Below are 27,891 nucleotides of genomic sequence, written 5' to 3'. Positions count from 1 at the left end.
GAGGAGCGGCTGTGGTTCACCTGAGAGTGATCGGGGACCACTCGATGGCGCATCAGAGAACCGTTGAGTGAGCTTCTTCTCTCTCTCCTGATGGGCGTTTGACCACTTCCCCGCTGCCACACCTGACTATGGTTCATTGAAAGCACAAAACTGCCTAAAAACAACATTACTCAACAATGCTCACAACGATTGATAACTGTGTAATTTCTGCACCCCTAGTGGCAGTGTCGGTAGAAGTAACGGTTTGTCAATCCAACAGAAGACGGGGAGGATTTGAAACTTGTTTGAAAACTTTAATTATTTGTGGGATTTCAGTATGGTGCAGAAATTACTTTAAATAAACTACCTGATCTTTGTACCAACCTAACTAAGACAGGAATCACAGTGGTATTAACATGCAAGAGTAAGTGCAATTTCGTTACGCTTAACAGCTAGATGTGTCAAACCCCTGGGCTAAAATCGCTCACGATCAACAGTAAACATTGGCACCTCTTGCTCTCCACTGGCATCATGTTAGTGAATACTGTGTACAGACTATGACATTGAATGGAAATGAGGGGCTGCTGTTAATTTATATGTGCTAAGTCTTCAGAGAGCCCGGCAATTAGCAGATTTCATCCAAAACACTGCACAGTGAAACAGTTTTAGGGCCAAAAGAAGGTTTTTGGCAGCTTTTAATGTCTCTTACTAACCTAAGTGTGGTCTCGAAGGGGCTGAAACTTAGTGTCGAGTCGAGGGTTTGTGATCATGTAATATAAAGAGGAGAGGTTGAAACCTGGCCAACACACTCGTAAACAAGTGTAAATGTCAACCTCATATCTGTCTAAAGGATTGAATTAATTGAAAACATGAGGTTATTGATCCAACTGTTCCAATCCATTTTACTTGGGCCAGTTAGAAACCACCTACAACACCCCAGTAACTGAATAACAAAGCTCTACTAACCACTCAGAAAACCTTAGCAACCGAGCAGTTATTTGTATTTAATCAAAAGTAATTAAGCAACATATAATCATTTAACATGCTCCCATGTGATTAACGTCCACATCAGAAATTCATGCTTTTTCTGCAAGGGATATGTATGACTGACACTGTAAAATAAAGTGGTACCCTTTTCTAATGTAGCTTTTATCTACACAGATTGTGACTATTAAAGAGTATTTTTGTTTGATGAGATGCACTTCTAATTGATTTAGCTGACTGTAAATCATGGACCACCACTATTGGTTGCCCACTGAAGCTAAGCAGGGTTGAGCCCGGGCCAGTACCTGGATGGGAGACCTCTTGGGGAAAACTAAGTTTGCTGCTAGAAGTGGTATTATGGAGTCCAGCAGGGGGTGCTCACCCGGTGGACTGTGTAGGTCCTAATGCCCCAGAATAGTGACGGGGTCATTCTCTGTGGTCATTAAACATCCCAGGGCACTTCCTGTAATGAGTAGGGGGTGTAACCAGGGCTGGATTGGGAAGAAAAATCGGCCTGGGATTTTACATAGCAACTGGCCCAACTGGGGGAGTGTTCGCTGTCCTTTTCGGCGTCGTTTTGTGGTCCGTTCTGCATAACGCTCAGCTCATTTTCGCTTATCATGGCCCATTTAGCCCGTTTTGCCACCGACCCACCGGCCCACACGGTCCTCCCGATGGCCAGGTCAACCCTGATCGGCCCCAAAGTGTGTCGATTACCATGCCAGATTACCAGACCAGCACTGGGTGTAACCCGTGGATAATCCTGGACAAATTCCCCCCATTGGCCCTTGTCAAGCATGGCTTCCTAATAATCCCCATCCATTAATTGGCTCTATCACTCTACTCTCTCCTCTCCACCAATAGCTGGGGTGTGTGGTGAGCGTACTGGCGCACTATGGCTGCCATCGCATCATCCAGGTGGATGCTTCACACTGGTGGTGTTTGAGGAGAGTCCTGTTCATTGTGTAAAGCGCTTTGAGTGTAGTGTCATAAAAGTGCTATATAAATGTAACGTTCATTCATTCATTCATTTATTCATTAAAGCACCCCATATACTTTAAGCTAGCGTTCCTGTTACGATCCTCTTCTCGCTGTTATGGCACTTCTGTCAAACGTCCATTCATCAAGGTGCAGTTAGTGACAGATTTATGTTCAGGCATCTGTCTCACACAGATCTCATTGAATGTACTTCTCATTCTGATGGATGCTGAGACAGAAGGGAATTAATTAGACTGCCACGCTAAAGCTCCAGTCGTTCAATAGCTGCTCCTAAAAGTGCCATTTCTTTCAATAATCAGCGTTGCATTCAGGGAGAAGGTCATACGCAGGTGGGATGGATCTCATCACATTACAGTAGCATGGAGATGAGCAGGAAGTGTGTGCTTCGAGAAAGCAAATTTGAGAATCAAATGGCACACTGACTTGCAAGGCCTGTAACGTAGCCTACTTTACGCAAGTTCATGAAAGCAAACGCTTCCAGCTATGCAAGCTCGAATTTATGCAATGTTGCAGTCTGAAACGTGTCAGAAATACATAATATTAAAAATAATGTAATAAAAATGAATGTGCAATTCATAATGTAGCATGAACCTTTGTATTCTCAGCACTGGCACAAGGAGCGGGCATTAGTGTGAAGCCGTCAATTGTGGAGCAATGAGAATTTTGTAGAGGATGTTAGTTAAAGTATAAGGTGTCATCATGTTTGCGGCTAGCTACCTGAATAATAACACATCTGATTTAATGTCGCTTGAGTATTAAGGTTGGTTACCACTGCATTTGCACAATACCACATGCTGCATTCTGTTGTTTTCCAAAAGCCATGTTTACTTAAATGTGGCTTTATGAATAAACTGCTCTTAGTGGCTTAAAAACATTTTTATAATTACATTTTTGGTGTCATACACGAGGTTGAGAAACCCCAGCTCATTTAACTCTCATCAGGCAATCAACAATTTAAAAATGTTTCAATGACTGATAAGCACTACATACACAGCTGACATATGCTTACTTCCATTATCATTGCAAAGTTCACAATAAGACAAAAGTTCACTGTGCGATTTACGAAAAGATAAACATTTACATGCACCTACATTGACCTGATTTCTTTGTATATGTCTCATCTTCCTAATACACCACAGGCGCAATATTCATTAGCGAGTCATAATGAGCTTTTATGGGGTCGTTTTTTCCGGTGATTTTAATTTGCAGTATACAATACATTTTCTGAAGCAGTGGAGGGCCATTGTGGAGCTTATTCAGTGGAGCTTATTCATACATTATTATATGTGTTTTTTCAGTTATCATTAGTACTGGCCAAGCCTGATTAGCGCACAGTGCTAAACACAGCACAGATAAAAGCCCACCTGCACAGCATTCCCACAGGTGCTTCCAAGAAAAAACAACAACTTGCATCTCGGGCAAAAAGGGAAGTGCGAACCATGAACAAAACTACCAACTCCAGATATAACGTATAATCAGTCAGGCAACCTGGAACAAACTAAATCAAACTGCTTTTATAGAAATAGTTTCCCCAAAATAAGAAAACAAATGTCCTAATGAGAGAAGCTCATTGACAGTGGCTGGCATATTATTTAGGGATGTACCAATATGAAATATTTTGCATATGCCGATGCCGATTTTAATAAAAAAAACTATAGGCCAATAATGATACCGATATTTTTCAACTTACCTTATTTTGACATGAGATCACAGTTTTACATCAAAAATGTATAAATAGCTATAAAAGATTCATTAATAATTTCCATTGAACTTTGATTGGATCTGTTGAACAGATGACAGGCCAAAATATTAAAAGAGAGTCAGAGTAAAAGATACATACAAGATAAAAAAGATGACTAAATATGATAACATGACTGATATGATTTTTGTGCTTCCAAAAAATGTTTGCACTTCTGTTTTTGCAGTTTAAAACGCAGCCTTTTAAGGATTAGCAATCACACAAAGCCATATTGTGATTTCAATCTTATTTCAATCAATCGTGCAGCATTAATGGTTATCATACCGAGATCTCAGAAGTCTGCTGGTTTCAAAGTGTTTTGGATGGTTGTCCTCATCAATTACTCTAAATCCGTCCATTGATGCTATTATTTCTGGATTTTGCACTTGAATTCAGGGGTGGGTTTACGATTTCGGAAGGCCCCAAGCAAATTACTCACCCGGGGCCTCAATGAAAAAATTATTTGCTTAAAAATAAATGACATAAAATATATTTAAATATCATAATTGTTAATTAATCCCATCAGCCGTTATAGCCAAGTACATTCCAAATGTTTAATCAAATTATAATCTAGTTAAAGATCATTAATGCACATTTGACAGTTTTTCCACAATACAGTGATAAAAAAATACTTTTACAAAACTCTATTTTTTTTTTTTTTTTTTTTTTAGTGAACAGGGTGTGCAAAACCTACAACTTCACCCTGTAACATTTTGGAATTCAGTTGATATTTATTATTATTACAACCCAACAATTATTCATTGTTGTCCAGATTGTCATTATAATATGATACAGTATTATTATTATTGCTTTGATGATTTGTACTCAATAGTAATATATTCCCTCACTTTCACCTGGAGCTTATCTTCTGTTGCTGCAGTGTATTGTTCACCATGTTGCAAAAGCCTGTATTTATTGTAATCGTCATAGGCAACATTCATAACAGTATTGTAACAGTAAACATACAAGGCACGGCGGACCCTCTGTACACAAGTCACGGTGGAATATCAACATTGCCGTTTATCAAGCGCTGAAACTGGTACAGAACCCTCTGGAATAATGTTAAACATTGCAACAATCATCTCTTTGCAACCTGAACTGGTTCAGAAGGTTAAATCTTTGTGGCACACGCTAAAAACAATCTAGACGCAGCGCAACAAATGAAACAGAACGCAGGTGTCTCGACATGTGTTTCTGAGACCTGAAGTCATTTTTAACGTGCCACGGTGTCTAAAAATGTGCCGGTCCTGCATGAGACACTGAAGAAACAGCGAGACGTGGCGCAGCGGTCAAGGACGTTCATCCAGCGTGTCAAAAAACTGAGCAGACGCACGCAAAAACACGCTCGGTGTGAACGGCCCTTAGTTCATGCGGATCTGAGTGGTAGCACGTGGGTGAAACAAGTTCGGAAGGCCTGTATATTTTTTCATAAATAACAAACCCGAACGTCAATTGTGTGCTTTGCGTGATTGTTAAAAGCGCTACTCTTGAATTCACAGAGTTTTTACAAAGTGTGTTACTAATTCATTATAAATAAACCAGCGGTTTTACATATCAGTGTTTCCACAATATGCTGAAGGTTTTAATTTGGTCAACTATTGCCCAATAAATATCAGCAGCTGATACATCAGTGCATCCCTAATATAAATGTGAGTTCTTGAGTTGTTTAGTGCTAAAAAAACAAACCTGTCACTTTAGGATTTTAGGTTCGTTCTCACCAAAAACTACCATACGCCTTCAAAAGACTTGTAATGTACCACGCTAGTCTCATGGGCTAGTTTTATTATATTTTTGGGTCCTTTTTAAGCTTTAAAGTGAGTCACTATCAACTTTCGTTGTACTGAATAGATGGACCAGTATGTTTCTTCATATTCTTTTCCTTTTGTGCATAAGAAAGACAGTCATACAGGTGTGGATCGAAATGAGGGTGACAGAATTGTCCTTATTGGTTGAACTGTTCCTTTAAATGCGAAAGTTCTCTGAACATGTCAATAAAGACGATTAAGTGCTGATAATTCAGAATCAAGGGATAATAAAACATATTTGTGAAGGAATCAGAATAAAAGTTCTATAGCGGTTTCCATGCATCCGGCACATTAGCCTACTGTGGCACTATCATTTGTTATTTTGGCAGCTCAGAAGTCAGTAAATGACTCCAGTGCTTGGTCTATGTCTGATTGGCAGTTTAAGGGAAGTCAGCACTCCATTAGGCTCATAATAGAGACAATTCCCACTGTTTTGTTAAAAAACCCCACCTCACTTCTTGGTCAATAAAATGTTCATTTCGCAGTTCTCGCCCACTCATAGAAGCGTCTGCTCTTTTTCTGATGGCACAGGATAATTCAACTAGCTCACAGCTTTATAATATTTCCATATCATAGCACATTGTTGGCTTTCTTATTGGACAGACGGAAATTCGGATCATAAAGTGTGCACGCATTTTCCGTTATTTGTCTGCTGCATCATTATTGGATGTAATTTGTTCCACACACTGTCTATTATTGCGGCATTATTACATTTTAATTTACCCACCACATGCACGAATGGCATGCAATACCAAAACGAAAGCATAACTGGATGCATTACATGTCAGTCAGATGCTTTAAAACCATCTACCAAAATGTTCTTGTGCTTGTATACAGCACATCTGTCAAGTGGCATATAGTTTGTGTCCATGCACAGCTATTGCTCTGCCACTGAATCGTGCAACTACTGCTCTACAAAAAGAGTGTTCACACAAGGCCCAATGGTAATGGTTGTCAAATGGCTCCCAAAAACCTCATGTCTTCAAGAGAAGGACCCCTCCTGCTACTGAAAACAGTACAAGGGCAAACTGTCAACACATCCATGGGATTTGGGTCTTTTCCTCATGCTTTCAAGTGCTCAAAGCACAGTTTGGAGACATACATAGAGAGACATACAGTTTCTCACTGACAATGTTTTTGAATGCCTAAAGAGTGGCCTTTATAACTTTTTTTCATCTTAAACTAAAACAATTGAGGGTTTAATCTGGTAAGCTTTAAGCAGACATCAAGGTACAGTGTTATTTTCCTTGTGTTGAACTAAATGAATATCCTGGAAAGCCGTGAACAGAGAGCTCAATTAAGATTACAAAAGATCTCATTGAAGTAATCAAGCATTCAACCTGAAAAGAAAATTAATTGCTCGCCATCACAATATAATTCTTCTTTTATTTTTCAAACGCCAGAGCTTGCACCTGTTGTGTTGGGAGATTGCTGTTTTCATGGCACCAATAAAACAACGAATCGCAGTGTTTCATTTGCAACGTTAAGTGTTCCCTGCCTGTGAGTTGTAAATATGTGGGTGTTCTGTACTGGGCTTATGCATCGTTCAATGTAATGTGAAATTTAGTGGATAACTAATCCTGTTATTCATAAAAAAGTTCAACGCATCAGAAAATATTGCAAAATGTATTTTCTAATTTTCCCTCATTTAAGGCTGGGAGATATTTGATCACCTTTATAAATAGTGTATAGACAGTTTCCTGCTTACATGCTAAATAAAAACGTTCTTAAGGTGAATGTTTCTAAAGCATGGACGATGAATGGAGTACCATTAAGTGCAGTTGGCATTAACCCAATCTGGCCTAACTCCGCAGAAGTGAACCACTATTGATGCTGTATAATTTGCAGCTTTGCATCCTCGCAGCCACTTTAATAACAGTATAATTATATATATAGCATTTCTCATAGCTGCTTGAAAAAGTATACTTACTATAGAGATTTCAAAGACTTTTCCATGATCAGATGTTATTAATTTCTATGGCTTAATTAGGCCTGGAAAATCCTAACATTTACAGGTTTTGGAGGCTCTTCTGTCCACAAAAACCCAGTGTTATGATGTTAGTTTGGATTTGGATAGTAACTTCTAGCAGCCAAGCATATTTGGCATTACTCAAACGTGCAATAAGTGAATCTAGAGAGCTATAAATATCATGCGCGAGCAGGGCTGGACTGTGAAGAGAATTCGGCCCAGCATTTTACTTAGCAACTGGCCCAAAGTGGGGGGTGGGGGTCCGTTCTGCATAACTCAGTATTTTAGCTTATCGCGGCCCATTCAGCCCATTTCGTGGCCCCAAATTGATTGATCGGTGGCCAGTCCGCCCCTGATCGGCCCCAAAGTGCGTCGGCCCACCGGGAAAATTCCCGGTATACCAGATTACCAGTCCAGCCCTGTGCACGATGCTACTTTGAGTTCATGTACCACAATAGAGCAGAGGTGCCCAAACATTTTCCTATGAAGGGCCAAAAATCAGACTTGATTGAGGGCAGTGGGCCAAAAGTAAACGCTGCATATATCAAACTGTATTATTTTAAAATTAAATATTAAAACTGCAAAACACACAGAACTCTAAAATTAAAATTTAAAATCATCAAGTGTCATATACATGCAAAATAGTCATAATTGATTTCAATATAATTTTTATGCATATTGTGTCTCTTTCTCATTTGTGGGTCATTTTGAATAAAATGTCTGTTAAAAATGTGAGCGTCACTTTAAAAACGGTTACTGTCTCTTTAAGAACAATGAACGCATGGTAGTTCTGCGCAGATTTGGAGAAATGAAGATTCAATGGCATTGCGCAATACTATCTAGTAGGATATTGTTTGTGACAAAGAAGATATGAAAGATATTTCTTATCATAGACCAAGGCTACACATTGTCCTGGATTTCACTCAGTATTACCATATACAGGGACTGCCAAATGTTTTTGCGTATTTAAGGCCTTTAGCCTATTTACTTTTATATGACATTAAAACTGTTTTCCTGTTGTGATATCAAAAACTTAAATTGAACGTTTGCTTGTAAGAAATAAAAGCTACGAAGCACATTTCTTCAAATGAAAAAATTGAGAGGCCTATTCATTTCGTTGACTCCAAAATATGATTATGATCAAGAACCTGCCGAAATATGGCATTAAATCTTATGGTTATTAAAAAACTTGTAGCTCTCTGTTTTTAGGAAGATAGTTGCCAGTAAACGAGATATCCTCACGTTTGACAAACGAATTACAGTATGATGCACACAGATGCTATACACACCCCAAAACTGGGTTTAGTCAGAATAAGGAGATGAAATATGAAAAGTTACTGCATTACCGTTTTTGTCTAACTGGGCAGAAAAGGGTTTTTTGAGAGTACTGGTCTGTTCACTCATAGTGCTTGTTGTAATGTTGTGCCGTGTTTGGAGTGAATGTAACCATTGTTTATATTGAAATGTTCCCTCACATAACTTTATCAAGCCCGCTTCACAAGTGTGCTTCAGTGGTCGTGTTCACGTGATTCTTTGCCCACTCGAACCTTTTATTTTTGTTCTTCTGTTTCAAAAGTGTCTTTCTTTGCAATTCTTCCCATAAGTCCTCCTGAGTCTTCTCTTTACTGTTGTACATGAAACTGGTGTTGAGCGGGTAGAATTCAATGAAGCTGTCAGCGGAGGACATGTGAGGCGTCTATTTCTCAAACTAGAGACTCTGATGTACTTATCCTCTTGTTTAGTTGTACATCTGGTCTTCCACATCTCTTTCTGTCCTTGTTAGAGTCAGTTGTGCTTTGCCTTTGAAGACTGTAGTTACACCTTTATCAAGCATTGTATCACCTTCATTCCTCAAAACAATGTCTACTGATACTGTGGCAACTCAAAATCAAACACAAAGACAATGTTAATCTTCATTTAATGAACCAAACACCTTTCAGCTGGGTTTGATATAATGGCAAGTGATTTTATAGTACCAAATTAGCAATTTAGCATGATTACTTAAGGATAAGGTGTTGGAGTGATGCTGCTGTCTAGATTTTATTAAAAATTACCTTTTTCAAATAGTGATGGTGCTGTTGTTTACATCAGTAATGTCCTGAACATACTTTGTGATCAGTTGAATGCCACTTTGGTGAATTAAAGTACCAATTTCCTTCCGAAACAGCAACATCTGTACATTATTATAAACTTTTGGCCACCAGTGTGCATATATATATATATATATATGGCAAGGAGGGCCAAATCAAAGGTCATCACGGGCCTACATTGTATTGCGATTTCTATGTTTTTCAAATAATTAATTCAGCCCTACCTGAAAAAACCAATCTTGGTCATTAATTAAAGCCTGTCTTTGATTATTACTTACCTTTGAATAATATTGGTGACTATGCAAAGATACATGCATCCAGCTGTTTCTGAAGCCTGATGAATATTAAACTTAGGGATGATCTCCTGATGAAGATGCTGTCGTGGCAGCGCTGTGAGAGCGGAACAGATTGCGGCAATCTTGAACGTCCATCTTAATTCCACTGACCATTCATCACATCCCACCCCTCCTCTGCACTGAGACTGTACCGCTGCGGGCAAGAAACCTGGGCAAATATACTGTATGAACACCTGAGTAGAGTCATGAGTTAGAATGGAGGTAAGTTATAATTGAAATATGGAAGTTTGTCCTGTTGGGCCACTATGACACTGTCACCTTTCACCTTGCCCAGCTGCCCAGTTACAAACTTATATCAAAGTCTAGGAAGTATACAGGCAATCCTTCTACCCGTCACCAGCATGAGGCACAGTTAGATATGATTCATGGCCCCTGTCAAATCTTGTTTTATTGCAAGTTGGTTAAGATGAAAACACTGCCAGGTGATTTTTTTCACCAACACTTACCTGCATTTTCTTTCCATTCCACTTTCATTGCACAGATATAAAAGTTGAACATGCAATACATGCAACAATGTTATCAGTCGCATTCTGTGGTCATACTACACAGAATATGGATAGATAAAATAGAGCATGCAATATATGCAACAATGCCATTGGTCAAATTTTGTGGTCATACATCAGAATGTAAAAAAAAATAAAACAGATCATGCAATATGTGCAACACGTTTAACAATGCAATCAATTGCATTTTATGGTCATTTAACAGAATGTGAAAAAATAAAAAACAACATGCAATTTGTGCAACCAATGCAACCAGTTGCATTCTATGATTATATAACAGAAAGTGAAAAAATAAAGAGAACATGCAATATGTGCAACCCATGTAACAATGCAGTCATTTGCATTCTGTGGTCTTTCAACACACAATGTGAGAAGATAAAATAGAACATCAAATGCATGCAACCCATGCAACAATGCAATCAGTTGCATTTTATGGTCATTTAACAGAATGTGAAAAAATTAAAAAACAACATGCAATTTGTGCAACCAATGCAACCAGTTGCATTCTATGATTATATAACAGAAAGTGAAAAAATATACAGAACATGCAATATGTGCAACCCATGCAACAATGCAGTCATTTGCATTCTGTGGTCTTTCAACACACAATGTGAGAAGATAAAATAGAACATCAAATGCATGCAACCCATGCAACAATGCAATCAGCTGCATTCTTTGGTCTTATAACAGAATGTGAAAAAATAAAAAATAACATGTAATACATGCAACAATGCAATTAGTTAAATGGTAAATGGTCTGCAATAATATTGCACCTTTTTAACCTTAAAGGTATTCAAAGCGCTTTACACTGTGACACATTCACCCATTCACACACACGTGGCGGTAGAGATACCTTTCAAGGCGCTAGCCTGCCATTGGGTGCCACTCGCGGTTTAGTGTCTTGCCTAAGGACACTTCGGCATGTGGAGTCATGTGGGCCGGGATTTGAACCACCAACCCTGCGATTAGTGGATGACCCACTCTACCAACTCAGCCACAGCCACCTTTGCATTCTGTGGTAATCCAACACAGAGTGTAAAGACATCAACTAAAACATGAACTACATTCAACCCATGCAAAAATGTAATCAATTAAATTCTTTGGTAATACAACACAAATCAGGTACATTGTGTTGATTGTAAAAAAGGACTTGACCTCCTGAGACCCCGCGCCCACATGCGTGAACATCACGTTTTGGCTTCGCTTTAGGCTATGCCAAAACGAACTGATCTCAGTTCAGGAGACTCTAGGCTGTCATTAAATGGTTAAACTACATCTGGTGTGAAACCTCATTACGTTTTTACATTAAAACCTGTTCGAGTCAAAAGAGTAGAGTCTGTAGTTTCATCCGATTTGCCATTTTAAAAATGTCATCGATTTATCACGAAACTGCCCACTGTTAAACACAATGACAACGTATGTGGACGTGTGCAGATAAGAAAGTTTAATTGCATTTTTAGAATCTTTCTTTAGTCAAGTTGATGACTTTATGTTGCTGTAATTTTGTTATTAATTTCTGTCTATATTAAAGTACCGAAAGGTTTTTTGCAGGTTTGCTGTGTTTTAGAAAGTAACTTGAATTTAACTAGTAATCTGATTATTTTCACCATGCAGTAATCAGTAAAATAATCCGACAGCACATTTAAAGTAATCAGTTATCTGTAGTGGATTACTTGTTTTGAGTAACTTGCCCAACACGGTTCGGCAGTCATTCAAATTATACTCAAGCCTCTCAATATTCAAACCAACTCTGGGAAGACAATCAGCACTGTGTAATTCACTAAACCAGTCGTTGTCAATAGACTTTATGGGCTTGATTACTCAAACTGAAGTGTTCTGTGCTTTTATTACCCCTTGAATTACACCACAGCTCATGAACATCTCCCATGTTAGGGTTTATTCAGAGTCTCTGCAGTGAGAAGTGGCTCTGATAGACGGAAAGAGATTCTTTGTTTCAGGACATTTACGAGATAGCAGCTAATTAAGAATCCCCAATCTTTCTGTGCCCCTTGGTTCAAGACTAAATCAGTGACATAATGGATTTTGTTTTTCATTATTGGATAAATACAGAGGAGTATGGCTCTTGAAAAGGGAATTGAAATACTCATCCGCAAAATCAACAAGATGCTGCCTGCTGTAACACAGGGTTATTCATTTTCAGCTGATAACACTGTTGGGCTAAAAACCCAAATAATGCATATATTTCATTCAATCTTTCTGTCTTTTCCTTTCTTAAATGAATAGGACATACTTTATAATCACTACCTTATTATCTGAATAGCTTTCTTTTACACTTTTACTGCTTTATAGTTAAATAACGTAACGAGGCGAAGCCCAAAACTGAAACTCAGAGCTGTCCGTCGACCACACTGCATTCGTGAAAGACCCGTCAGGCTAACTTTATATCTGACAGTCTATAATACTTAAAGAGGATTGAAGATAAAGGGTCATCAGCACATTCTTGAGTTTGTTAAGAGCCTTGAAAGGCCTATTAGAAAGGCTGACAGACTCTTTTCCGTCTTTGGTTCCAAGATTTGGGGCAGCTTGAATGACAATCCATCTACAGTGGCTGACACTCAATATCCAGCCCTTCACATAAAAAGGCAATTGAGCCATAATGAGAACAACATTCTTTGAGGAGAATGAAAAGCTTTGCTTACTAAGGTGAAATATTACTTATATTAATGTGTCTGGTTTATGGCACTGGCGAGCTGGGAAGCCTAAAAATGGCTTCTTTTAGGGGCCGTCTGACCGACATTTAAAATGATCAATGATAGTTCCCTTTTAAGTACTGTACTTGAGCGGGTTAATCTGAAATTGGATATAAGAAGAGGTAGGATATGTTAAATAATATAATTGACAGGGGGTCTGGGTATCTCAGCGAGTATTGATGCTGACTAACACCCTTGGAGTCGCGAGTTCGAATCCAGGGTTTGTTGAGTGACTCCAGCCAGGTCTCCTAAGCAACCCAATTGGCCCGGTTGCTAGGGAGGGTAGAGTCACATGGGGTAACCTCCTCTTGTTTGCGATTAGTGGTTCTTGCCCTCAATGGGGCGTGTGGTAAGTTGTGTGTGGATCGTGGAGAGTAGCATGAGCCTCCACATGCTGTGAGTCTGAAGTGAATTTGCCAATCAGATTTATTATTAGGGCTTGTTTAAGGACCCTCAATTTACACTGGCGGACTGGCCATCGGTAGAACCGTGCGGGCCGGTTGGTTGGTCGGCCGCGAAACATGCTGAAAGGCCACGATAAGCTAAAATGAGCAGCCGCGTTATGCAGAACGGACCACAAAATGGCGCCACGATATGCAGAACAGGACAGCGAACACAACCCCCCCCCCCAGCCCCCCCCCAACAACTTTTGGGCCAGATACCATGTAAAATCCCGGGCCGATATCTCTTCCCAATCCAGCCCTGAGTATGGTCCATAAACAGTCTGAAACTGAGAATGTAGTTATCAATTTTTGAGAGACAATAGCTTCAAGTGGACAGCTCTTCTTTATAATGTACAAGAAACTTAATTTGCTTAGACACAAGTGTGTCAAAAACAATATAAAAACTAGATATTCAGCACCCATAATGCACAAACATTGATATCGATAATCTCTTAGCAAGCATCTTGGTTATATTTTCCAAGCTTAAGGCACTGCAGCACCAGGCACTTTCAGATCAAATACGAACGAATCAAGTATGCCACTCCATCCCAATATTGACATAGATATTGCGAAACAAACACGAGAGATTTCCCAGCAACAGTTGTCAGTGCAAATCTTGTAGCTTACACAATCAAAAGGAATGGGGAATGGAGGAATGACAATATGATTTGACGTCCCTGAACAGGATATTGGTTTCCTGCTTGACAAAACTCACAGTCATTTACGACTAGAGGGGTCTGTGCTCAGGGAACAGGCTCCCCAGCTTCATAACAAGTCAATGCCATGAAAATGCACACCTGGATGATGTCGAGATCATTGAAATACAGGGCAAAGTTAAAGCCAGTAATTCCCAGATGTGAGCAGCTGTGTGTGAATGTGTGGGCATTAGCAAACTTTTCTGGAAGAAAGACAGGCAGGTGTGTCTCTGCAGGGGAACGCCGCTCGACTCCTGCCCATGAGATGCCTCCCGAGGATTGTTGGATTGACAGCCTGAGGGTGGCATATCTGCTAGAGAGGGTGGCTTCTCATGAGACCCTGCTTCTGCTGTCACCTTTCCCTTCCTGTCAACGGCAATTAAAAAAGGAAAAGACACTTTGTGAATCATTTCCTGTCAGAAAGGAAGCCATTGCTCTCTTTGTAGCACTGTTCAGACAAATCCATAGGTTTTTTGAATCTGAGCAGCGTGCTTTTAAAAGGTTTCATGGAGAACTGCTTTGGGTTTCATTTAACGATGAGCAAAACGTACAGCTTGAAAGCACAGAGTGGGATGGAAGTGTCATAGTTTCACTCCCTGTCTCCACCTCACAGCTGGGGGTCATGAATCTGGAATTGGGTCATGGAAGCAAAAGTTAAGCAGAATGTTGGTTTCAGTCACCATTCACTTTCATTGTGTGGCAGTGGAAGGTGCAGTGAAAGTGAATGGTGACTGAAGCTAACTTCTGCATACATTTCCTGTTGTGTTCAATGGAGGAAAGAAAGTCATATGGGTTTTGAAGAGTGTTAATTTTTAAAATGATTTTAGACCAGACTTTAACCAAATAGTCCAAAATTGTAGAATGTAGAAACATATCATTTTAAATGACATTTTGGCATGCCCAATTCCCAATGCGCTCTAGGTCCTCGTGGTGGGGTAGTGACTCGCCTAAATCTGGGTGACGGACGCCGGATCTCAGTTTCCTCAGCGTCTGAGATCGTCAATCTGCGCATCTCATCACGTGGCTTGTTGAGCATGTTACTGTGGAGACCTAATGCGTGTGGAGGCTTCACCCTCTTCTCCTCGGCATCCATGCACAACTCACCACGCGCCCCACCGAGAGCGAGAACCGCAAGGAGGTTACCCCATCGTGACTCCACCCACCCTAGCAACCGGGCCAATTGGTATAATTTGGTAAAAATAAAATAGTATAATGCAAATATAATTATTAATTATTTTAATTAATTATTATATGTTCATTTGATTAAAGCTACATGTATTAATCATAACATTTAATTAAAACATTTATCATGGAATCTGGAAACATTTAAACGGAAAACACAGAATCTGTAAGACTTTATGCAGTTCTTTTAATCAAGTCATTTTCTGTGTAATTGTTTTTATTTGTTACCAAAGTATTGATTTTGTATCAATATCGAGGTACTAGGGCTGGTATCGTACCAAAGTCAAAATGTTGTTATCGGAGCAACCCAGTTGGGAAAAAAAACAAACAAAAGCAGTTTTTCAGAGATATATCATGTCAAATCAAGAGAAATACGAAAAAACGTAAAATTTTGGCTATTTTTTTTTTCCAGTAGTTTCTTAGGCTCAGACAGTTTCAGAAAGTATCATGATCTATATCATTACAAAATTTGAAAAGTTTTCTTTAAAATGATACCAAACACTTGACCCTCCCTCCCTTTTTTTATTTTATTTAATTTTTTATTTTTTTTTACGAGTTATAAAACTTTAAAATATGCCACAAAAACAGGAAACACCTTCAGAGCTTAAAGGGTTAACATGATTCAACATGAAATTAAAACTATTTCACGAGTAACGGAAAGACAATTTGAATTAATTGGTATAGGCGATTTGTAATACGTAGGTGGAGATGGAGAGGAGGAGGGATGCCAGAAAGATCATCGTAGGAGCGAGGGAATTAGGCAATTATGTACCCTTGGAATATGATTGGCAGGCCTAGATGAACAAGTTCCTCCTGAACTTCTTCAATTCATAAATCATGCCTATTCATAAATCATGCCTCCTATCCCGATCTGGAGATTCAGCGTTTACGCTCTATAAGCGTCCGTCTGATACAAATGCACATTACCCGACAATAAAAAATAGCGCAGATGGAAAACAAAAATGGGACAGATTAACGAACTATATTGCAAAATGAATTGCTGTGGACTGTAGGCTTGTTCGATGATATGGGGTAAAAAAAACTATATATAAAGCCACTTGTATTTAATAATCAATGCTTTACTCGTCTGCCTTAATCATGCAATCATTTCAATCTGAATATCTGAATTATTATATATATTATTTGAATTATTGTACATTATGTAGGTAGAATTATCTATATTTGGGGGCCTAGTTCAGCAGTTATTGATACATGTGATTCATGATCACGTCATGAAATTAATTTGATTACAAAACAAATTTTTTGGGGAACTAGCCTTTACAAATCCTGATGCAAATGGACAGTGGCCATTTAGTCAACAAAAGAAAAGTTGTGGGAAACAGATAAATCCATACTGTATATTGACCCTTTCTCCCTAGTGGACAGGCCATTTTAATTTGGAGCAGAAACTGTGTGCTAGTGAGGAAATTGAAGAGATCTTTTGAAATTGGTAATTGATTCCAGAGAGTGGCATTTGATTGCACTGGATGTATTGCGCTAGTCTTACACATCAAGAGGATTAAAGTCGAGGCATTGACATTGGATTTATTTAGTTTGTAGATTGAGGAATTTACTTGGATTTCTCTGGTAAAGAGAGTCCATGAAAAGATGGGTTTGCACAAAATTAGAGTTTGATCTCCTGAATATAGGAAATCAGAGAGGTGGCAGACAAGTGACAGACGCACAACTCTTAGAACTTCAATAAGATAACTTCAAGAGAGTTGTATCATTCAGTCCATATGGGTTATAGAAGTCAATTTCCAGAAATACCGAGATATGGTTTCTGATTGAAAGGTTCCAGTAAATCATGGAAATACAGGAATTTAAAATGTCTGGTTGGGGAATTACATTCTACTAGATACTCTGGGATATATTCAAAATCCTAACAGGATCCTAATTTTATTGGAAACTGCAACGCTTTGTTTCTGTGGTGGTATGAAAAGTCCTTCCATCTCAAGAGAAACAATAACTTTGACTCGACCAATGGCGTGCGTTGGGGGCGGCACTATCTGTTAAGTGCCGCCCCCATAAACGGCAGACGGAGGGCATGATCAGAAAGCTGTTTTGAAAACAGTGTTTACTTTTGCAATTCCGTTTGGTGGCACTGGTGGCACAGAAATGACATTCTTCAGCTTTATCATCAAAAAAATGTCATGCCAAAGCATGCCTGGTGATTCTAAACAAAATGTAAAAAAGCACGACACCTTAGCATTTGGCTGTTTTATGATGACTATTTATCAATCTGGGCAGGCTGTTAAACATTAAATCTTGCCTGGACCATCTAATCTCCGACACTGATAGAATTTTAGATTGGCGAGACACGACTCCACATAGTCTTTGAGACCACAACAGGGTGGCATCAATCGAAGACCTCACTTTCAATATTGAATTCAATCAATGTGTTCATTTACTCAAAGGACATGAAATGGTGTCAGCTGCCCACCTAAGAGACAAATGAAGTCAGATCAATGCCATAGTTCGGATCGTCTGCCACGGCTTAATGAAAAGGTTGTTTACAGGAGCATGTGTGAATCTAATCTGTTTAACTGTGTGTCAGAGTCAATGTACAGAAGCTAAACTACATTTTCGGTGCCCGAGAGGGGATTTCCCCCATGTGGATGTCCGACGCTCACATCTGCAACTCCAACATGTTCCAGGCTCAATACAAGTTAATTTCAAACGACCTTACCACAAAAAAAATCTCAAATCTGTGTTACATTGAGGCACTTACAATGGAAGTAAATGGAGTCAATCCGTACACGTTAATATACTCACTGTTTTAATAGTTTAGCCACAAGACGTAAACAAAATATGTGTTAACATGATTTTAGTGTGATCAAATCACTTACTAACCTTTTCTGTGTAAAGCTATTGCCAATTTTACAACTTCGTTACCATGATGATGTAATGTCAACAAATCATTGAACCCTAAAATGTCTGTAAAAATGACGATTTAAACAAATTTACAGCTCATATAATACATGACTTTTAACAGAAGGATTAATGCTAGTTCTTTTAGGGGGTCTGAGTAGCTTAGCGAGTATTGACGCAGGCATGCTGAGTGACTCCAGTCAGGTCTCCTAAGCAACCAAATTGGCCCGGTTGCTAGGGAGGGTAGAGTCACATGGGATAACCTTCTCGTGATCGCGATTAGTGGTTCTCGCTCTCAATGGGGCGTGTGGTGAGTTGTGTGTGGATCGTAGAGAGTAGCATGAGTCTCCACATGCTGTGAGTCTCTGCAGTGTCGTGAACAACGAGTCACGTGATAAGATGTGCGGATTGACGGTCTCAGAAGCGAAGGCAACTGAGACTTGTCCTCCACCACCCGGATTGAGTTGAGTAACCATGCCACCATGAGGACCTACTAAGTAGTGTAAATTGGGCATTTCAACATTGGGAGAAAAGAGGGATTAAAATATAAGAATCACATTTCCACTTTTAAACCCTCCAAAAATGGGCCCCATTGACTTCCATTGTAAGTGCCTCACTGTAACAAAGATTTGTGCTTTTTTTAAAACATTAGTATAATAGAGGAAAGTGTTGCAAATGAAATGAGACGTGCTCTGAGAACTCAATAACTCTATACGGGTGTTTGCTTAACTTCGGGCACTTTCATTTAACAGATGTTTGTTTTTATTCAAATGAACAGATGTTATATGAAAGTCACATTAAAATTGATTTGGGAACTTTTTACCTGGCCTTCGCCATTTATTTTTGGTACTTTTGAATTGCCTTTTATGTATAGATTTGATTGTTTTAGCCTTGTCCCAGACTCAGACGTTTACTCTAAAACTATGATAATCCATTATAAAAATACAAATGACTACATGTTTAAAACTATTCAAATCTATGAAAAGAAATAAGAAATAAACAAACCATTTCAATATTTATTGTGTGAAAATGATTTCTATCAACTGTTCAAAAGTCATGACAGTTGTGGCGTAATTTTCACCACACTAAATTTGCCACTAATAGATTAGCAAATATCCCTAGTGAGCAGAATATTGTTGTTAGGTGTCGTTTCCAATCAAGATGTAATTTAGCGAAATTATGCAAAAAGTGTAAAAATGCATTAATTGTATGCATTTAGGATACATAATATGTTAGCTATGCAGTTAGCCTTGCATAGCCTAGATATTTGAAACCTGATGGTTTCCAGGATTGCAGAAGACCACAGAGCCCCAAGTTGAAACACCCATCTATGAAAGGAGCGGCCATTCTACCCCCAAGCATTGCCTAAAGAAAGTACCTGACTGCGATATATGACTGTATAGCAGTAATATGACACTTAGGAGGCAAACACCCCCTGACCAATAGCCTGGTTCATTGAACAGAAGTACAAGCATTCAAATAATTTGAGTGAAGGGAAAGTGGCTACTTCTTGCAGCAGCCCGTGGGACCACAAAATAGACAGTGATATGTGGCAGTTTGGAGACTTACCCAAGCGCAGCTTTGAGCTGAAGTGCTAAATGTCGAATCAGATGCAAAAGTAGCAGCGTGTCATTAACTTTGCTGCCGGCACAACACCAAACCATCAGGTGCAACAGAGGAAACAGCATTCATTTATTTTCTTTTGTGCTCCACAATAATGCGCAGAGATCCGCAGCTGCACAGTGCCAGGCTTGTGAGTTTCCACTACTGTCATAAAAAGAGAAAAAACAACAGTGTTGGTTAATATCATCCGATCACTCCAGGGAGATGGTCTTTCCTGAGCAAAATAGATTTGGAGAGGTTTAGTGATGCTGGAAGTGAATTAATTCATTTGCAGAATAAAGAGAAAATAAGATGTAAATGAGTCTTCATTAAATCACAGAAAATAAACGAAATGTTTTATATGTATGCAAATATATACATTTAATTACAGGACGGCATCAGAAGTACATCGCAATAATGGACAGTGAGCAATGAAGTAAATCCCCTCTGTGGCAAAACCTAATGAGTCATGTGACCGGTGTCAATTTTGCATAATTTTAGACCGAACATAGTGTATTCAGAACTCAAATGAATTGCCTTTTTTCCTGATTAGAGCACAATGCATTGAATGTGTTGCAGGAATGGCGTTTGCATTCAATAAATGTGTCTTTAGCTCTCTGTTCTGTGTTATGACAACTAAGTCCTTGTCTTGGCGTGTGGCGGGGACAGTACACGCGTCCTGTGCCATGATCACTATGTTGAGCTCTCCCAGCGGTGTATCAAAGCGCAGTCACAACTCATGCTATTGATACTGCGTCTTATCTTGTGGCCACAGTCCTGCCAACAGCCCGCAAACACAGGCAGGCAGCAAAACAAAAGATTGACTAAAAAGCCTCAGGGTCGTCGTCATTTCCATGGCAACCGCTGCTCTAGTCAAATATAATGCATGAAAGACATGTTGGTATGTGAAGGACAGTGACACGCTCCTACACACATGATTCGCTTTCTGCTGGAGGGATGGAATTAGATGAATGGTGGAAAAGGATCTTGTTGAGGGAAATGGAATGTAAATTTTGGATGCAAAAATAAGAAGTCATACGGCACAATTTAAGGTAGCATTCATTGCCTGCCACTTTTTTAGCTGACTTGTTTCAAGGAGTCTTTTTTGATGCATTTCCATAGAGATTTCTTTAAAGTCTTCATAAAAGTTTTCTAAGCCATAAACCAGCTCCAAGGTGAATCGCAACATCACAAGCTTTGATTTTAAGCAAAAGAGAATTTGCAAATCAGACAAAAAGACAAGACACGACTGTGTACTTGACATCTTTTATGAGGGAATTAACTACAATCCCATGAAGCACTGCAAATTATGCAATTTAATTAAAAATGATGGAAGTGTTTAAAACTAAACTGCTGGATTAATTTGGTGGTTAAAATTAACGAAACAAAATATTTTACGTTTATTGCAAAATATTTAGTTACAAGTATTTTGAGAGGGTATGGAGAGCCACACTTTGTTGGCCCTTTTCTTTGATAAGTGGATCTTTTTCTTCAGGATTCACGGATTGTGTCGTTCATCACTACAAGTTTCACTATTTTTTTTAATTGAAGTTGAAACAATGCAGACTGATGTTTTTAACAGAAGCAAAAAATACCATCGATTAACAACATTAGGTCTTCCTTTACCCTCATATGACCCCACCTACACATTTGTGGACGTTGTATTTTGGCCTCGCTATACGCAATGCATAATTTAATTTAATTTAACCTGACTGATCTCAGTACAGGAGACTCTGGGGTTAAACTTCATGTGTCTAAACAACATGGTGCTGACCGCAGCGGAGTTTGTCTTTGGGAGAAATGCCAACAAAAATACATCTGGTACCTATGTAAAAACCTAATAAAGTTTTTACATTAAAACCTGTTTGGGTCGAAAGTGTAGAGTCTCTATTTTCATCCGACATGCCATTTTTTTCAACTTTGAGCGATGTATCGCGAAACACCACGCTGCTAAACACAATGTACACTAAATCCTATATTTACGGTGCATTATCACATTGATCATTTTTCTTTGTTTGCTTGTTTGTTTTGCTTTCAGAGGCTTTATATGGAGTTAAGACAAAAAATAAGATGCATTTTAAGCTGTTTTGAGACCAGTGAGACAGACAGCACACTGGAGGTTAAGTCATTCACTAAATAGGGAGCATTGAAGCAAGGGAGCATCCTATAGCTTTCCCATGAAGCAAAGTGCAGTCAATACAAACGTCCCACCATAAGTTCAGTTTCAGACTGCAGATGATGTTTGGGTCACTCAACATGTTTGACACACATGTGACAATGATCATCAGTACATCACCATTTATAATGGATCATTTTATTTTAACATGGTTGGCAGTGATTGGACGACGATGGCCTTTGCTTGTATCAAAGCGAATTTCTGATTGGTAAAATGCTTCAGCACTGGCTATCACTTGTTTGATTGACAGTGCAAAGAAGGAACATTGAGATTTTGTTGCCAAAGTGTAAAAAACAAAACAAAACTGTAACATAAAAGTCAAATCAATTCAAATAATTTTAATTTGTATAGTTTTTTATTTGTGCTTTTCCCAGTACATATTTATCAAAAGCAGCTTTACAGAAAATCAGAAGTAACGTCTGTAATGTCTAAAAATATGAATAAGCAACACTCCTAGAAACATAAACAATTTTGATACTTTTAATAGTTTGGTATTATTTAAAATTTCCCAACTTAGTCCCGCTGTCCACATATGTGGACAGGCATTTTTCGGAAAAATATTTGCTCTCTAATTTTTTTTGCATGTTTATGAGATGATTAAAAATCAATTCTTCTATGGAAAACAAGAATGGGATTTGTACTTCCTGAACCAGACTGTTGTTCTCTGTAGTGATGTTTGCTTTCGCAAGCACACTAATACTAAATTATTTTGAGTAAATAGCAGTGACAAAGAGTTTTCCATTCAATTAACCACAGTTAACACCAATAAAATTCCTGCCATATCGAAATCCCAACTCTTTGAAAAATAAGCAGCACAGCTGGTCAACGGAAAAGCCGAGCTTCCATTACGAGCCGACAGCTCACACTGAGGCACTGAGAATGTTTATACGCCGAGTAACGGCCCGCTCCTGAGAGACAATCTGCTCTTACCAGTGGATAAACATTGTGCTCAGTGCTGTCAGTCAAACTGGCCCCCAAATCCCAAGCCTCGCAAGGCCTCTGGTCTGTCCCACTGCTGAGGCATGTTAACTGAGGCATGGACAGTCTCACCAGACTCCCAGGCCGTCACTTTCCTGCAATGCATGGACAAAATGTACAGTAAAAAAGTCATGACAGCTCACCCAAAGTGCAATATCTGACTCCCTGCCATTCAGAAATGTCAGTACTGCAGTTCTGCATTCTTCAGTCAAAAAATACTCTACATAAATATGCAGACGTGAATGCTTGACCAACGTATTGCAAGCTAGCGTTCCCAATATACAGTTCCAGTAACAAACCTTGGTATTCAAGAGTGGCAACAGGTAGCTACTGTAGCTATAAACATCTTATCAGCTGAGGATATCTAACATGCTCAGCAACTTTCTTTTAACAGTGAATCTCCATCATGATAGTAGTTGCCCATAGAAGACAGTTTACGCTAATGCTTGCTGAAGCATCCCTTGCCGCAATGCTGAGAATTCAATATTTTTCTGAATGCAGCTAGAAGCTTTTGTGTTGTGCATAGAGCATGATTCAGGCCCGGATACCGGTTTCATGGCAAGTCATATTAGTAGTACAAGATGACAAAATTCTTCAAGTTGGATAGTACAAATAAGTACAACTTTAGCCCTATTCGGATGGGCCTAGTTTTCCCTAAGAAGGTTAGGGAAATTCGTGTTTCACAGACGTACTTTGTGATTTTAATCCCGTCTGAATCTGACAAGTCTGTGTTTTTCCTAACACAACCTCTGTAAAAATTCCAGAGCAAATGAACTAATGTTTTTGGGCTAACTCAATGGTCCTCTGAGAGATCTAATCCTGTACAAATGCAACTTTCTATAATTGCTGATATTGAATTTTCAAAATGCTTGTCCTCATGTATTTTAAACGATATGAAATACCAATAAGATTGCACTTATGCGTGTGTTCTGCCTGCTGCCTTTCAATATTGATGCCGATTTTTTGCCATCAGAACATGAATTTGTCCATTTGAACTGCATGTATATAACTAAGCACTTTATTAGGAACACTATGGTCCTTATAAACCCAACGTGGTGCTCGGCTGCCTCGAGGTTCGACGCGTTGTTCATTCTGTTCTGTGCTATTCTGTTCACTACAATTGCACAGAGTGGTTATCAGAGTTACCATAGCCTTTCTGTCAGCTTGAACCAGTCTGGCCATTCTCCATTGACCTCTCTCATCAACAAGACGTTTCCGTCCACAGAACTGCCGCTCACTGGATGTTTTTTTGTTTTTGGCATCATTCTCAGTAAATTCTAGAGACTGTTGTGTGTGAAAATCCCAGAAATACTCAAACCAGCCTGTCTGGCAGAGTCGAAATCAATGAGATTACACTCCTGACCCATATCTGCATGATTTTATGCATTGCACTGCTGCCACAGGATTGGCTGATTAGATGATCGCATGAATAAGTATGTGTACATGTGTACATAAAAAAGTTCCCAAGAGAGTGTATACTGTAACAGTATACACGGATGAGCCAAAATATTATGACCACTTACAGGTGAAGTGAATAACGTTGATCATCTCCACACAAGGCCACATGTCAAGGTCTGTGTAGATTAGATGGTAAGCCATCAATCAGCTCTCGTAGTCAACGTGTTGAATGCAGGAGAAATGGGCAGGAGTAAAGACCTGAGCGACTTTGACACAGGCCAAATTATTACGGTGACTTGGTCAAAGCATCTCTAAAACGGCAAGGATTGTTGGGTGCTCCCGGTCAGCAGTGCTGAGTATCTACCAACAGTGGTCCGAGGATGGACAAACCACAAACCAGCGACAAAGCGCAAGGGCAACAAAGGTTATCCCGTCTGGTCCAAACCAACAGATGGTCTACTGTGGGACAAGTAACAGAACATTTTTATGATGATTACGGGAGGGATGTCACAACACACAGTGTATTGCACCCTGCTGTGTATGGGGCTGTATAGCCACAGACCGGTCAGAGAGCCTATGATGACCCCTGTCCACCGTCGAAAGCACTTACGTACAGTGGGCACACCAGTGTTGGAACTGGACCTTGGAGCAGTGGAAGAAGGTTGACCGGTCCGATGAGTCCCGTTTTCTTTTACATTACATGGACGGCTGTGTACTTGTGCACCGTTAACCTGGGGAAGTGATGGCACTAGGATGCACTTTGGGAAGACGACAAGCCGGTGTGATGCTCTCAGCAATCATCTGCTGGGAAAACCTGGGTCCGGCCATTCATGTGGATGTCAGTTATACACGTGTGTCACAGGGGGGAGAGCGGGGCCGGGTCGTGATTCTGTACAGCTGGCCCCTTATCAGGCTAAACAAGCCTCCGAGAGGGATAAAGGCTGACTGTGGATGGTGGTGCGAGAGAGAGAGCATTTATGGGCTCAGTTGGTAGAGCGGGTCGGCCACTAATCGCAAGGTTGGTGGTTCGAATCCTGGCCCACATGACTCCACATGCCTAAGTGTCCTTGGGCAAGACACTGAACCCCAAGTTGTTCCAAATGGCAGGCTAGCACCTTGCATGGCAGCTCTTCCATCATTGGTGTATGAATGTGTGTGTGAATGAGTCACAGTGTAAAGCGCTTTGAATGCGTTAAGGTATATAAGTGCAGACCATTTTACCTCCTTCTTTCCATGAATCCCTTTACGACGTGCAACCTACCTAAACATCATTGCAGACCAGGTACACCCCTTCAATGCAAACGGTATTCCCTGATAGCAATGGCCTCTTTCAGCAGGATAATGCGCCCTGCCACACTGCACACATTGCTCAGGAATGTTTTGAGGAACATGACGAAGTGTTCAAGGTGTTGCCCTGGCCTCCAAATTCCCCAGATCTCAATCCGATTGAGCATCTGTGGGATGTGCAGGACCAACAACTCTGATCCTGACACCTGCTGTATGGTTGCGTGTCCGTTTAAAAGAAATGGACAAGAAGAATAATTTAAATGCTTTGGTGTAAAGAGAATCAAATGGTAAATATCAACCCCGCCCTTTCTGGGTTGGATTAACTCAACTGTTTATTGTTAAAGATGAGATGTCAAATCCATGGGTTTCCAGTGCTTGGGATCTTGAGAATTGATATTCCAATTCCCGATAAAATGCACAATAATGTTTGCACATCAAATGACTTTCTTGTAATTGCCTTTTGGTGAAAGTCACATGGATTCAGTGAAATTAGATGAAACACTTCAATTTTAATTTTTCACAATGTAATTATGTCCGTTATTGAGAAACGCGCAACGTGACTAATCTCACAATGGAGGGAAGTTTTCAACCTCTGGTGGGGTCTGAAAGCTTCCCCACATATTCTAATTACATTTTTCAAGCCTGCAGAGGAACTTATATATGCATTGAGTTCTCGATCCATTCAAGTGAAAGCAACACACTAATGAAAGAGATGAAAACAAGAAAACATGACATTTGCTTAGTGAGTGATGTAGCTGGCCTATTTCCATATTAATATATAAATATGCAAATGCAGAGTTTGAAGTGAGTAATTAGTTGCAAGAAATATGTTGATAAACTTTGTATATTGAGTTCATATTTCTGTCTTTATTTCTCATTTCAGGTTACAGAGAACATGAGAAATGTGCTGTATTGATGATGGAGCACCTTTTAAGTTTTTCCACAGAGTTTCAAATGAGTAACGATACATAAACTGCTAATTTAGAAAAGGAGGAGCTTGTAAGAGGAATGGGTGGAGATAAGTAGCCTAAATGTCTTTGTAATGGTCAAGAATACAGACTTTACTGTAATTCCTCATTATACAGAACAATAAATAAAAATCCTCTACACACGGCACGTTGCTCGTGGGCAGAAGGTAAGATTTATTATTCAGTGAATAATGACTTTCCATCTGTTACAATTTCCAAACTTAAAACAGATGCACTGTTTTTTAAAAACATTGGATACAGATGGACCAATGAAAAAAAATAATTTAAAAAAACCCCTCTTCCTTATGCCTCAAAATACTTCAAATTTTGAATTTAAGACACAAACCAAGAAGATCTTTTCTACAAATGAGTGTTGAAGCAGAAAATATATTATTATGATAACATTATGGCAGATGAGCATTAAGAAAATGCCCAATTATTCCTCTACAATTACGTTAATTATCATATTTAGTGCAAATTATGGTTCAAAGTTTGAAATACATAATCAGCAGGATAATAATGTAAATTGTGAACAATTAAAAGGGGCAGGACTTGAAGCACATTAGGATGGTCATAACACATAACTACCTTAACCTCCAAGTGCATTATGAAGTATTTGTTTGAGCAGTTCTGGAGATTTCAATGCACTAAAACAACATTTTCGATAGTGTAAAACAAGCTAAAAGGAGCCTATTAGTTCAAGGATTTCGCATTATTTAAGACTTTACAAAAAGAGAATTATCCATATAGGCTGTGAGATGCATTACGCCCAGCAGAGTAATCCATACCAGAAGTACTTTGTATTCTGAGTGTGTGAATTTCAGTTCAAGTAGCAACAAATTCTGGATGTCCAGAAGCTTGAAAGTGAACCAAGACTGAAATATGCCGCAGATGTCGTCTTCTGTATAACCTAAAACTGTAAAGCCTGTATAACAGAAATATGGGCAATTACCATGTCTAATGGTAAAATATGAAATGTCTCAACTCAACCCACACAAACACGAACATATAAGCACAATAGATTAGGATAAAAAAATTGTAATTTTTTTTTTTACCAAATTGTTTTAAAATATAATGACTAACTTGTGTACTCTTTATTGCTTTATGACACTATATTTTGATATTACTCTATGTAGCTATATTTGTTGTGAGTGGTG

This window comes from Xyrauchen texanus, chromosome 45, assembly GCF_025860055.1.
Source record: "Xyrauchen texanus isolate HMW12.3.18 chromosome 45, RBS_HiC_50CHRs, whole genome shotgun sequence".
Taxonomy (NCBI): Eukaryota; Metazoa; Chordata; class Actinopteri; order Cypriniformes; family Catostomidae; genus Xyrauchen; species Xyrauchen texanus.
Note: the sequence above shows the minus strand (reverse complement) of the source record.